Below are 15782 nucleotides of genomic sequence, written 5' to 3'. Positions count from 1 at the left end.
TAACATAATAGTGTGAGAGTCCAGTCCATAGTGGAGCTAACATAATAGTGAGAGTCCAGTCCATAGTGGATCTAACATAATAGTGTGAGATTCCAGTCCATAGTGGATCTAACATAATAGTGTGAGAGTCCAGTCCATAGTGGATCTAACATAATAGTGTGAGAGTCCAGTCCATAATGGATTTAACATAATAGTGTGAGAGTCCAGTCCATAGTGGATCTAACATAATAGTGTGAGAGTCCAGTCCATAGTGGAGCTAACAAAATAGTGAGAGTCCAGTCCATAGTGGATCTAACATAATAGTGTGAGAGTCCAGTCCATAGTGGATCTAACATAATAGTGTGAGAGTCCAGTCCATAGTGGATCTAACAAAATAGTGAGAGTCCAGTCCATAGTGGGTCTAACATAATAGTGGGATTCCAGTCCATAGTGGATCTAACATAATCGTGTGAGAGTCCAGTCCATAGTGGATCTAACATAATAGTGAGAGTCCAGTCCATAGTGGATCTAACATAATAGTGTGAGAGTCCAGTCCATAGTGGATCTAACATAATAGTGTGAGAGTCCAGTCCATAGTGGAGCTAACATAATAGTGAGAGTCTAGTCCATAGTGGATCTAACATAATAGTGTGAGAGTCCAGTCCATAGTGGATCTAACATAATCGTATGAGAGTCCAGTCCATAGTGGATCTAACATAATAGTGTGAGAGTCCAGTCCATAGTGAATCTAACATAATAGTGAGAGTCCAGTCCATAGTGGATCTAACATAATAGTGTGAGAGTCCAGTCCATAGTGGATCTAACATAATAGTGAGAGTCCAGTCTATAGTGGATCTAACATAATAGTGTGAAAGTCCAGTCCATAGTGGATCTAACATAATAGTGTGAGAGTCCAGTCCATAGTGGATCTAACATAATAGTGTGAGAGTCCAGTCCATAGTGGATCTAACATAATAGTGTGAGAGTCCAGTCCATAGTGGATCTAAAATAATAGTGTGAGAGTCCAGTCCATAGTGGATCTAACATAATCGTATGAGAGTCCAGTCCATAGTGGATCTAACATAATAGTGTGAGAGTCCAGTCCATAGTGAATCTAACATAATAGTGAGAGTCCAGTCCATAGTGGATCTAACATAATAGTGTGAGAGTCCAGTCCATAGTGGATCTAACATAATAGTGAGAGTCCAGTCCACAGTGGATCTAACATAATAGTGAGAGTCCAGTCCATAGTGGATCTAACATAATAGTGTGAGACTCCAGTCCATAGTGGATCTAACATAATAGTGTGAGTCTAGTCCATAGTGGATCTAACATAATAGTGTGAGAGTCCAGTCCATAGTGGATCTAACATAATAGTGTGAGAGTCCAGTCCATAGTGGATCTAACATAATAGTGTGAGAGTCCAGTCCATAATGGATTTAACATAATAGTGTGAGAGTCCAGTCCATAGTGGATCTAACATAATAGTGTGAGAGTCCAGTCCATAGTGGATCTAACATAATAGTGTGAGACTCCAGTCCATAGTGGATCTAACATAATAGTGTGAGTCTAGTCCATAGTGGATCTAACATAATAGTGTGAGAGTCCAGTCCATAGTGGAGCTAACAAAATAGTGAGAGTCCAGTCCATAGTGGATCTAACATAATAGTGTGAGAGTCCAGTCCATAGTGGATCTAACATAATAGTGTGAGAGTCCAGTCCATAGTGGATCTAACAAAATAGTGAGAGTCCAGTCCATAGTGGATCTAACATAATAGTGGGATTCCAGTCCATAGTGGATCTAACATAATCGTGTGAGAGTCCAGTCCATAGTGGATCTAACATAATAGTGGGATTCCAGTCCATAGTGGATCTAACATAATAGTGTGAGAGTCCAGTCCATAGTGGATCTAACATAATAGTGTGAGAGTCCAGTCCATAGAGGATCTAACATAATAGTGTGAGAGTCCAGTCCATATTGGATCTAACATAATAGTGTGAGAGTCCAGTCCATAGTGGATCTAACATAATAGTGTGAGAGTCCAGTCCTTAGTGGATCTAACATAATAGTGTGAGTCCAGTCCATAGTGGATCTAACATAATAGTGAGAGTCCAGTCCATATTGGATCTAACATAATAGTGTGAGAGTCCAGTCCATAGTGGAGCAAACAGAATAGTGAGAGTCCAGTCCATAGTGGATCTAACATAATAGTGAGAGTCCAGTCCATAGGGGGTCTAACATAATAGTGTGAGAGTCCAGTCCATAGTGGATCTAACATAATAGTGAGAGTCCAGTCCATAGTGGATCTAACATAATAGTGTGAGAGTCCAGTCCATAGTGGATCTAACATAATAGTGTGAGAGTCCAGTCCATAGTGGATCTAACATAATAGTGTGAGAGTCCAGTCCATAGTGGAGCTAACATAATAGTGAGAGTCTAGTCCATAGTGGATCTAACATAATAGTGTGAGAGTCCAGTCCATAGTGGATCTAACATAATCGTATGAGAGTCCAGTCCATAGTGGATCTAACATAATAGTGTGAGAGTCCAGTCCATAGTGAATCTAACATAATAGTGAGAGTCCAGTCCATAGTGGATCTAACATAATAGTGTGAGAGTCCAGTCCATAGTGGATCTAACATAATAGTGTGAAAGTCCAGTCCATAGTGGATCTAACATAATAGTGTGAGAGTCCAGTCCATAGTGGATCTAACATAATAGTGTGAGAGTCCAGTCGATAGTGGATCTAACATAATAGTGTGAGAGTCCAGTCCATAGTGGATCTAAAATAATAGTGAGAGTCGAGTCCATAGTGGATCTAACATAATAGTGAGAGTCTAGTCCATAGTGGATCCAACATAATAGTGTGAGAGTCCAGTCCATAGTGGACTAACATAATAGTGAGAGTCCAGTCCATAGTGGACTAACATAATAGTGAGAGAGTCCAGTCCATAGTGGATCCAACATAATAGTGTGAGAGTCCAGTCCATAGTGGATCTAACATAATAGTGTGAGTCCAGTCCATAGTGGATCTAATGTTGTTATTAAAATGTAGTCCAGCAGGAGACCATCCAGAGCAGCTACAGGTCAGCAGGGCAGAGACATCATAAGACAAGATGTAAATGTTCACTATGTAAAAGCGCCTTGAGTCACTAAAGAAAAGGGCTATATAAATACAATTAATTTCACTTCACTGTGATGTCTCCACACATTTTCGGGACTTGCCCACATCCTAGATACAAATTGGTAAGAAAAGTTGTTTTTGCGTAAGAGAAGCCTCTTTAAATAAACATCAAATGTAATTACAATATATCCTACGTTTCCTATAATTTGTCATTTCCCAGCCGAAACAGTGTTTCTTTTCAAGTTAGCGGATAAGTGCTAGTTGCAGGCCTGTGATTCTGTCCTGTGTGAGTGTCATTACAACACAGTCAGTGACTCTTGATTATGTCCTGTGTGAGTGTCATTACAACACAGTCAGTGACTCTTGATTATGTCCTGTGTGAGTGTCATTACAACACAGTCAGTGACTCTTGATAATGTCCTGTGTGGAGTGTCATTACAACACAGTCAGTGACTCTTGATAATGTCCTGTGTGGAGTGTCATTACAACACAGTCAGTGACTCTTGATTATGTCCTGTGTGAGTGTCATTACAACACAGTCAGTGACTCTTGATTATGTCCTGTGTGAGTGTCATTACAACACAGTCACTGACTCTTGATTATGTCCTGTGTGAGTGTCATTACAACACAGTCAGTGACTCTTGATTATGTCCTGTGTGAGTGTCATTACAACACAGTCAGTGACTCTTGATTATGTCCTGTGTGAGTGTCATTACAACACAGTCAGTGACTCTTGATTATGTCCTGTGTGGAGTGTCATTACAACACAGTCACTGACTCTTGATTATGTCCTGTGAGGAGCGTCATTACAACACAGTCACTGACTCTTGATTATGTCCTGTGTGAGTGTCATTACAACACAGTCAGTGACTCTTGATTATGTCCTGTGAGGAGTGTCATTACAACACAGTCAGTGACTCTTGATTATGTCCTGTGTGAGTGTCATTACAACACAGTCAGTGACTCTTGATTATGTCCTGTGTGAGTGTCATTACAACACAGTCAGTGACTCTTGATTATGTCCTGAGTGGAGTGTCATTACAACACAGTCAGTGACTCTTGATTATGTCCTGTGAGGAGCGTCATTACAACACAGTCAGTGCCTCTTGATTATGTCCTGTGTGAGTGTCATTACAACACAGTCAGTGACTCTTGATTATGTCCTGTGTGGAGTGTCATTACAACACAGTCAGTGACTCTTGATTATGTCCTGTGTGGAGTGTCATTACAACACAGTCAGTGACTCTTGATTATGTCCTGTGTGAGTGTCATTACAACACAGTCAGTGACTCTTGATTATGTCCTGTGTGAGTGTCATTACAACACAGTCAGTGACTCTTGATTATGTCCTGTGTGAGTGTCATTACAACACAGTCAGTGATTCTTGATTATGTCCTGTGAGGAGTGTCATTACAACACAGTCAGTGACTCTTGATTATGTCCTGTGTGAGTGTCATTACAACACAGTCAGTGACTCTTGATTATGTCCTGTGAGGAGCGTCATTACAACACAGTCACTGACTCTTGATTATGTCCTGTGTGAGTGTCATTACAACACAGTCAGTGACTCTTGATTATGTCCTGTGTGAGTGTCATTACAACACAGTCAGTGACTCTTGATTATGTCCTGTGTGAGTGTCATTACAACACAGTCAGTGACTCTTGATTATGTCCTGTGAGGAGTGTCATTACAACACAGTCAGTGACTCTTGATTATGTCCTGTATGAGTGTCATTACAACACAGTCAGTGACTCTTGATTATGTCCTGTGTGAGTGTCATTACAACACAGTCAGTGACTCTTGATTATGTCCTGTGTGAGTGTCATTACAACACAGTCAGTGACTCTTGATTATGTCCTGTGTGAGTGTCATTACAACACAGTCAGTGACTTTTGATTATGTCCTGTCAGGAGTGTCATTACAACACAGTCAGTGACTCTTGATTATGTCCTGTTTGAGTGTCATTACAACACAGTCAGTGACTCTTGATTATGTCCTGTGTGAGTGTCATTACAACACAGTCACTGACTCTTGATTATGTCCTGTGTGGAGTGTCATTACAACACAGTCAGTGACTCTTGATTATGTCCTGTGTGAGTGTCATTACAACACAGTCAGTGACTCTTGATTATGTCCTGTGTGAGTGTCATTACAACACAGTCAGTGACTCTTGATTATGTCCTGTGTGAGTGTCATTACAACACAGTCAGTGACTTTTGATTATGTCCTGTCAGGAGTGTCATTACAACACAGTCAGTGACTCTTGATTATGTCCTGTTTGAGTGTCATTACAACACAGTCAGTGACTCTTGATTATGTCCTGTGTGAGTGTCATTACAACACAGTCACTGACTCTTGATTATGTCCTGTGTGGAGTGTCATTACAACACAGTCAGTGACTCTTGATTATGTCCTGTGTGAGTGTCATTACAACACAGTCAGTGACTCTTGATTATGTCCTGTGTGGAGTGTCATTACAACACAGTCACTGACTCTTGATTATGTCCTGTGTGAGTGTCATTACAACACAGTCAGTGACTCTTGATTATGTCCTGTGTGAGTGTCATTACAACACAGTCACAATAGCTGTAATGCGGCTTTAAGGCAACAGCGTGCAAGCGTCTGGAGTTTTTTGACCTCCCACATGCTGGGAGGATCATGTTACCAACTTCCACTAGGGAAGTCCTGCAGCAACACCTGGACATCCTCACCCGCACAGGAAGCCGGAGGTCACTTCCCCCGTCTTTTAGGGAATGCAGACACACTCCTGCTGCCAGCCACGCGCCCCCCAACTCAGGACAAGAAGGGAAAGAATCGGCATGAAAATACGGGATTCTTCAGATGACCGTAGGTCAGGTGGTAATGTTTGTATCCACCTGTTGCATTTCACACAATATTTATGATGGTGGTATGTCTTAAAATCGGTGTCTCCCACTCCAAGTTATCCATACTTGCCAACCCTCCCGGATTTTCCCGGAGACTCCCAAAATTCAGCGCCAATCCCGCAAAACCTCCCGGGACATTTTATTTTCCCGAAAATCTCCCGAAATTCAGGCGGAGCTGGAGGGGGCGTGGCCTGAGTGAGGACAGCTTGTTTTCACGTCCGCTTTCCCACAATATAAACAGCGAGCCTGCCCAATGACATTATAACTGTAGAATGATCGAGGGCGAGTTCTTGGTTTCTTATGTAGGGTTTATTGGTAGACAGTTTCATTAACGGACTCCCAGCCCGGTAACAACACACAACAACAGCAGTCACGTTTTCGTCTACCGTAAAGCAGTTCATCTGCCGTAAAAAGCAATGTTGTGACTCTTAAACAGGACAATACTGCCATCTACTGTGCATGCATATGGTTAGAAAAATAGTGACAGAGAATAGAACAAGGATGGACAATTCAACCCTTAACTCAACAATGAGTAGATGAGTGTTATGTGTGTGTATATGTGTAAATAAATGAACACTGAAATTCAAGTATTTATTTTATTTATATATATATATATATACATACATATATATATATATATATATACATATATATATACATACATATATATGTATATATATAAATAAAATAAATACTTGATTATATATATATATATATATATATATATATATATATATATATATATATATATGTACATATATATTTATATGTATATAGGTTGATTGGCAACACTAAATTGGCCCTAGCGTGTGAATGTGAGTTTGAATGCTATCCGTCTGTGTTGGCCCTGCGATGAGGGGCGACTTGTCCAGGGTAAACTCCGCCTTTTGCCCGATTGTAGCTGAGATAGGCGAAAGGCGGAGTACACCCTGTATGTACAAATATATATATATATATATATATATATATATATATATATATGATATATATGTATATATACATATATATGTACATATATATATATATATATATATATATATATATATATATATATATATATATATGTATATATATGTATGTATATATATATATGTATATATATATACACGCACTGAAATTCAAGTATTTTTTAATTTATATATATATACAGTATATAATAAAATAAATATATATATAATATATATATATATATATATATAGCTAGAATTCACTGAAAGTCAAGTATTTCTTATATATATATATATATATATATATATATATATATATATATATATAAGAAATACTGTATATACTGTATATATATATAAATTAAAAAAATACTTGAATTTCAGTGCGTGTATATATATATATATACATATATATATATACATATATATATATATATATATATATATATATATATATATATATATATATATATTTATATATGAAATACTTGACTTGGTGAATTGTAGCTGTAAATATACTCCTCCCCTTTTAGCCACGCCCCCAACCACGCACCGCCCACCCCCACCTCCCGAAATCGGAGGTCTCAAGGTTGGCAAGTATGAAGTTACCAGTATCTTACTAAGTTATTTTCCGAGTAGCACGCCCGACATGGAAAATTTTGAATTGCTCATTTCGTTTTTTGTTTGTTTTGTTTTTTTCCTGCGTGAGAATTATGATTAATTCTTCATGCATGAGCAATGCACACAGACATCCTGGATGAAAACTTGGGAGGTGTAACAGAGAGGAATGTGCAAAGAGGACTGGATGAAGCTGCCCTAAGATAGGTGTGCCAACTTAGCTTGTGGCATGATATATTTCAAAACAGCTCATTGCTGCCAAAGGTGCATCAACAAAGTATTGAGCAAAGGCTGTGAATACTTATGCACATGTGATTTTTTTTCTTAGATTTTTCTGTTTAATACACTTGCAAAAAAAATTGATAAAAACGTGTTCATATTGTCATTATGGGGTATTTTTTGTAGAATATTGAGGACAGAAATAAATGTATTCCATTTTGAAATGAGGCTCTAACATAAGTCATTTTAATAGTAGGCTAATATAGACACTTACATCATGTGTTGTCTTCATTATAACACTTATATAAGACTTTTAAAGTCATTTTGATAGTAGGCTAATATAGACACTTACATCATGTGTTGCCTTCATTATAACACTTTTAAAGTTATTTTGATAGCAGGCTCATATAAATAATATAGAAACGTACATCATGTGTTGCCTTCATTATAACACTTATATAAGACTTTTAAAGTCATTTTGATAGTAGGCTAATATAGACACTTACATCATGTGTTGCCTTCATTATAACACTTTTAAATTTATTTTGATAGCAGGCTCATATAAATAAAATAGAAACTTACATCATGTGTTGCCTTCATTATAACACTTATATAAGACTTTTAAAGTCATTTTGATAGTAGGCTAATATAGACACACTTACATCATGTGTTGCCTTCATTATAACACTTTTAAAGTTATTTTGATAGCAGGCTCATATAAATAATATAGAAACTTACATCATGTGTTGCCTTCATTATAACACTTATATAAGACTTTTAAAGTCATTTTGATAGCAGGCTAATATAAATAATATAGAAACTTACATCATGTGTTGTCTTCATTATATCACTTATATAAGACTTTTAAAGTCATTTTGATAGTAGGCTATTATAGCTAATATAGACACTTACATCATGTGTTGCCTTCATTATAACACTTTTAAAGTTATTTTGATAGCAGGCTCATGTAAATAATATAGAAACTTACATCATGTGTTGCCTTCATTATAACACTTATATAAGACTTTTAAAGTCATTTTGATAGTAGGCTAATATAGCTAATATAGACACTTACATCATGTGTTGTCTTCCTTATAACACTTATATAATACTTTTAAAGTCATTTTGATAGTAGGCTAACATAGACACTTACATCATGTGTTGTCTTTATTATAACACTTATATAAGACTTTTGAAGTCATTTTGATAGTAGGCTAATATAGCTATTATAGACACTTACATCATATGTTGCCTTCAGTATAACACTTTTAAAGTTATTTTGACAGTAGGCTCATATAAATAATATAGAAACTTACATCATGTGTTGCCTTCATTATAACACTTATATAATACTTTTAAAGTCATTTCGATAGTAGGCTAATATAGACACTTACATCATGTGTTGCCTTCATTATAACACTTATATGACTTTTAATTTTCTGCGGCTCCAGACAGATATTTTTGGTCCACGTTGCCGACCCCTGTACTCGATGTTTTGCAGCAAACTCCTAAAAAACAGCAAAGCATTCTGGGTACGGAGAAGATCTTTGACTAGCACTTTTGCAGCAGGTGTTTGAAAACAGCAGAACACTCCTGTCATTTAGAGGATCTTTGACTGACTCTCACAAGCTCAAAACACCCACTTTGTTGTTCCTTGAGCTACAACAGAAGTCTTACGTAATGTCGTCCTTCATTCAGGACATCTCAGTCATGACATTTTTGACTTTAGGTTTGTCTCTGCAGGACAAGAAGGTCTGGGCCACTTTTTAAAAAAAAAAACAACCCCGATGCCAGCTACACCACGTTCCTCAGCTGATGGCTGGCCTCCAGCTAGCACGCGGAGGCTGACCCTTGGCAAAAACAGAGAGGGATCTCTGGAAAACACCAGCGTGCACCTCGTTAAAGCGGGAGGAAGGCAAACAAAAACATTATGCAGTCCTTCAGCTTCACCCAGGACACTTTCCAAGACGCTAAAACGGGGGACAAGGTGACAGCCTCTTGGCAGCTTTCGGCAAACAGTTTCCGTTCAAAGAGCCGCCAAGCAGCTAAAAAGAAGCACAGCGACTCAAAGGCCCTAAAATATGTTGACAACATGACCAAGTTCACCATAATTTAAACCACTCTCCATAAACATGGCAAAAAAAGGAAAGTAATTGACCTGAATTTTGAGTAATCGATGGTTTACGCTACCTGTAGTAGCTATCAAACAACTGTTGGTAGCCTCATGTTGTTAGCGCCATGCTAACATCGTAGCTTCGCTTCTGTTTCTTCAATCAAAACATCCACCGTTAAGCTAAAGTTAAAGTACTAAACTAGCAGCTGGTAGTGGATTTGAAAGGTTTCAATGAATTTTTGTAAGACCCACGCTGTCAAATCTAAGTATCAACGGCTTTGAATTACTCGTGCTTGTGAGCTAATGTTGCTATCACTAAGCTATCACAGGTAGCTAGCCGCACACAAATATATTACTTTTATACTAATGTCAAGACTTGGACTATGAGGTGGATTGTTTTTCCGACGCAAAGGAAAATTGGCACGAGCAAGGCGTGAATGAAGGTACATATTTATTTCTTAACACTATAACTCAAAAAAGGCAAACAAAAGGCGCTCACAAGGAGGTACAAACACTTAGTTATGAAGACAAACAAAGCACGGAGGCAGAACCAAACAAACCAAAAACTTACGTGGCATGGACAGAATGATTAAACAGCATGGCTTGGCATGAATGGAGTTGAGGTATATGTAAAGTCACCAGGCTGACAACCTGGCAACTACAAGTTTAAATAATAGCTGTGATAAATGCAAACAGAAGTGAGACATGAGGACAGGGTCGTGACATGAGGACAAGGGGGAAACTAATGAGTTGCTATGGAAATAAGACAAACAAGGAAGTGCAGGAACAGGAACTGATTGTCCAAAAATTATACCCAAACATGACAAAAACAAAATATGATCCCATAGACGTGACAACTAATAATGCAGATGTCTTACTTTCAAGGTACTGTTCCAAGCATTACACTAGCAGCTTTTTGCTGAAGGATCCCAACAGGACAAACCGTTTCCGTCCAAGCGGTTAAAAAGTAGCACGGCGACTCAAAGGCCCTAAAATATGTTGACAACATGACCAAGTTCACCATAATTTAAACCACTCTCCATAAACATGGCAAAAAAAGGAATGTTGTTGACCTGAATTTTGAGTAATCGATGGTTTACGCTACCTGTAGTAGCTATCAAACAACATTAGCGCCATGCTAATGTCGTAGCTTTGCTTCTGTTTCTTCAATCAAAACATCCACCGTTAAGCTAAAGTTAAAGTACTAAACTAGCAGCTCACAGTGGACTTGAAACGTTTCAATCAATTTTTGCAAGAAAGATACTAGTAAATCAAAGTATCAACGGCTTTGAATTACTCATGCTTGCGAGCTAATGTTGCTAGCAGTTAGCTATCACGGGCAGCTAGCTGCACACAAATATATTACTTTTATACTAATAATACAAATGTCTTACTTTGAAGGCACTGTTCTAAGCATTACACCAGCAGCTTTTTGCGGAAGGATCCCAACAGGACAAACAGTTTCCGTCCAAGCGGTTAAAAAGTAGCACAGCGACTCAAAGGCCCTAAAATATGTTGACCACATGACCAAGTTCACCACATTTTAAACTCCTGTCTATAAACAACGTAAGAAAGGAATGTTGCTGACTTGAGTTTGGAGTCATCGATGATGTACGCTACTATGGTAGCTATCAAACAACAGTTGTAAAATTTTGAAAATTCCAGGCAAATTGATGGACTTTAAATATTTTCTGTTACAGATTAAAACAATGTTAATAAAGCTATTTTTGTTGTAAGTTGATCCGTATGCATTTTTTGTTTTTGTTTTTAATGTTGGGGATACAATATTACGCAGAGGTGTACTTATAACAATTTTATATATTGGTGGGGCGTAGCAGAAAAGGCTAATGTTTTTAGCATCACGCTAACATGCTAGCACACCATACGTTAAATATATGTTATGTTTATTTACAATAAGAAAAACACTGTTTTGGATATACAATGTATTTTTGGGAAGCAGTGGTGGGAGTTTTGGTGTAATTCAAAATCTTAGTTTTGTTTTTTCCACGTAATCCCAGTTTGTTGTTTTATTATGTGAAAATGTATTTCACGTAATGCATTTTTGTGTTCTGATCAAAATACAATGTCAACTGAAAGAAATGCTCTTAATAAGTGTGCAATCATGCCTAAATGTTAAAAAGAGGTGTACATATAACAATTTTATAGACAGTGCAGCGGAGCGTGCGGGGGCAAAAATTTTTTCATTTTTCGTCTTTAATGTTAAGGATACAATATTATGCAGAGGTGTACTTATAACAATTTTATATATTGGTGGGGCGTAGCAGAAAATAATTGAGAAGCACCACTGTGGTAGGCTAATGTTTTTAGCATCACGCTAACACTGGCATATAGCCATACATTAAATATTTTTTATTTTTGTTTACAATAAGAAAACAACTGTTTTGGATATAAAATGTATTTTGGGGAATTTTAGTGTAATTCAATATCTTAGTTGAGTTTTTTCCCGAACATAATTCCAGTTTGTTGTTTTATTATGTGATTCTGATCAAAATATAATGTCATCTGAAAAAAATGCTCTTAATAAGTTTGCAATCATGCCTACAATTTTATAGATAGCACGGGGGGGGGGTACCAGAAAATAATGGAGAAGCACTGTGGAATGCTAATGTTTTTAGCATCACGCTAACACTGGCATATACTTTTTTTTTTTATTAACAATAACAAAATAACTGTTTTGGATAGAAAAAGCATTTTGGGGGAATTTTAGTGTAATTCAATATCTTACTTTTGTTTTTTCCCCACGTAATTATTCCCACTTTGTTGTTTTATTATGTGAAAATTTATGTTTTCTGTGGCGTTAAAACATGTCATTTTTGTGTTTTGATTGAAATATAATGTTAACTGTTAAAAATACTCATCCAAAGCTCTTAAGTGTGCAAGCATACCTAAATGTTATGCAGAGGTGTACTTATAACAATTGTATAGACAAAGCAGCAAAACGTGGGGGGGAAGCTAATGTTTTTAGCATCACGCTAACACTGGCATATACTTTTTTTTTTATTAACAATAACTGTTTTGGATATAAAATGTATTTTTGGGGAATTTTAGTGTAATTCAATATCTTACTTTTGTTTTTTCCCCACGTAATTATTCCCACTTTGTTGTTTTATTATGTTAAAATGTATGTTTTCTTGTAGTGTTAAAACATGTCATTTTTGTGTTTGGATTGAAATATAATGTTAACTGTTAAAAATAATCATCCAGAGCTCTTAATAAGTGTGCAAGCATACCTAAATGTTATGCAGAGGTGTACTTATAACAATTGTATAGACAAAGCAGCAAAACGTGGGGGGGAAGCTAATGTTTTTAGCATCACGCTAACACTGGCATATAGCCAAATATTAACCCAAAAGGGACAAGCTGTAGAAAATTAATGGATGGATATAGCATTTGAAAGATATTAAAAGTTATGTTTTGCAGTATACAATAACAAAATAACTCTTTTGCATATAAAATCTATTTTTGGGGTGTTTTAATGTTATTTAATATCTTACTTTAGTTTTTTTTCCACATAATCTGACCTTGTTGTTTTACTATGTGAAAACGTACGTTTTTTGTGGCGTTAAAACATGTCATTTTTGTGTTCTGATCAAAATATCAACTGAAAAAAAAAAAAATACACTTAAGTGTGCAATCATGCCTAAATGTTAAGCAATTGAAATAAAATAAAATAAAACTTTTATGTTTATTTACAGTAAGAAAATAACTGTTTTGGATATGAAATGTATTTTGGGGGAGTCTTAGCGTAATTCAATATCTTAGTTTGTTTTTTCCCACCACATAATCCGAGGTTTGTCGTTTTATTATGTGAAAATATATGTTTTCTTTGGCGTTAAAACATGTAATTTTTGTGTTCTGATTGAAATATTATGTTAACTGTTAAAAATACTCATCCAAAGCTCTTAAGTGTGCAAGCATGCCTAAATGTTATGCAGAGGTGTACTTATAACAATTGTATAGACAAAGCAGCAAAACGTGGGGGGGAAGCTAATGTTTTTAGCATCACGCTAACCCTGGCCTATAGCCAAACATTAGCCCAAAAGGGACAAGCTGTAGAAAATGAATGGATGGATATAGCATTTGAAAGATATTAAAAGTTATGTTTTGCAGTATACAATAGCAAAATAACTGTTTTGCATATAAAATTAATTTTTGGGGTGTTTTAATGTTATTTAATGTCTTACTTAAGTTTTTTCCCACATAATCTGACCTTGTTGTTTTACTATGTGAAAATGTACGTTTTTTTGTGGCGTTAAAACATGTCATTTTTGTGTTCTGATCAAAATATCAACTGAAAAAAAAATACACTTAAGTGTGCAATTATGCCTAAATGTTAAGCAATTTAATTATAATAAAACTTTTATGTTTATTTACAGTAAGAAAATAACTGTTTTGGATATGAAATGTATTTTGGGGGAGTCTTAGTGTAATTCAATATCTTAGTTTGGTTTTTCCCCCCACATAATCCCAGTTTGTGGTTTTATTATGTGAAAATGCATGTTTTCCGCGGCGTTAAAACATGTCATTTTTGTGTTCTGATAAAAATATCAACTGAAAAAAAATACACTTAAGTGTGCAATCATGCCTAAATGTTAAGCATGATAAAATAAAATAAAACTTTTGTGTTTTGGATATAAAATGTATTTTGGGATAATCCCAGTTTGTCGTTTTTTGTCGAGAAACGTGGCTTCCCTCGGACACAATGGCGGTCACCAAACCCGTGTCCACACCCCTCCGACTTTTAGGTACAACTATAGAATCTCACTAAAACACTAGTAACACAATAAGCAGATATGGGATTTTCCAGAATTATCCTAGTAAATTTGCGTAACAACATCTGAATCGCTCCCACTGCCCTCGTCTTTTTTTTTTTTCTAGTCCTTCACTCTCACTTTCCTCATCCACAAATCTTTCATCCTCGCGCAAATAAATGGGGAAATTGTCGCTTTCTCGGTCCGAATCGCTCTTGCTGCTGGTGGCCATGATTGTAAAAAATGTTCAGATGTGAGGACGTCACGCGCACACCGTCTGCTACTTCCGGTACATGCAAGGCTTTTTTTATTAGCGACCAAAAGTTGCCAACTTTATCGTGGATGTTCTCTACTAAATCTTTTCAGCAAAAATATGGCAATATGGCGAAATGATAAGTATGACACATAAAATGGACCTGCTATCCCCGTTTAAATAACAACATCTCATTTCAGTAGGCCTTTAAGTGTGCAATCATGCCTAAACGATGATACAAGTGACAAATACAGTAAAAAAAAAAAACATCTTCTTGCACTTGTAATGACGTCATGAGGAGCACTTGTAATGACGTCATGAGGAGCAGCGTGCGGACACTGTTGTTGCTTCTAAGTCAATGTCAAGTTTGAATGGCGTTCATAAGGCACATCAACTCAAAGTACGTCCATGTGTGCATTCAACAACAGGACTGTTTCAAAATAAAATAAAAAAAATCAATCAAAAGTCATGTTTCCTACCAGCGGGCAGCCTGGGTGTCAGTCAGCCGGGAGTGGAGCTCCGTGGGGCGGGTGATGAAGGAAGGCTGCTCCGGTGAGTCTGCAGCGTTGCCAGCCTGCAGGACACACAAAACGTTCCTGGGACTGAGGGACTAAGAGACTATGAGACTATGAGACTGTGGTCTACAAAGTTGTGCAGCTTGCCGGCTACTTTTTTTTTTTTTTTTTAAGTCTTTACTACTGAGGAAGTCGCTAGTGAGTCACAAGCCCCGCCCCCCCTCCGCCAACCCCGCCCACTTCCATATAAGGAATGCCTGCCTTCCTTGCAGCTCTGCAGCAGCCTGGGTGTGTGCAGCTAGCTGCTTGTTTCCTTGGTAGTTTGACTAAATGAGCTTTAATTGGACTTCATATG

At 37.0% G+C, this 15782-nt stretch overlaps 1 protein-coding gene across 2 annotated transcripts in view; it reads right to left on the bottom strand.

The window, feature by feature from the left end:
- The window catches only part of fhl3a (four and a half LIM domains 3a), a 126639-nt gene extending 111064 nt beyond the window's left edge, over positions 1-15575 (bottom strand). For both annotated transcript variants that reach the window (XM_061915105.1, XM_061915107.1), the window contains exon 1: positions 15392-15575. The gene's annotated coding sequence lies outside the window, so the exon portion shown is untranslated. The remainder of the gene's footprint in view (positions 1-15391) is intronic.
- Positions 15576-15782: the final 207 nt, after the last annotated feature.

The sequence above is a fragment of the Nerophis ophidion genome, linkage group LG11 (assembly GCF_033978795.1).
Source record: "Nerophis ophidion isolate RoL-2023_Sa linkage group LG11, RoL_Noph_v1.0, whole genome shotgun sequence".
Lineage (NCBI taxonomy): Eukaryota > Metazoa > Chordata > Actinopteri > Syngnathiformes > Syngnathidae > Nerophis > Nerophis ophidion.
This window is presented reverse-complemented; position numbering and strand designations above follow the sequence as displayed.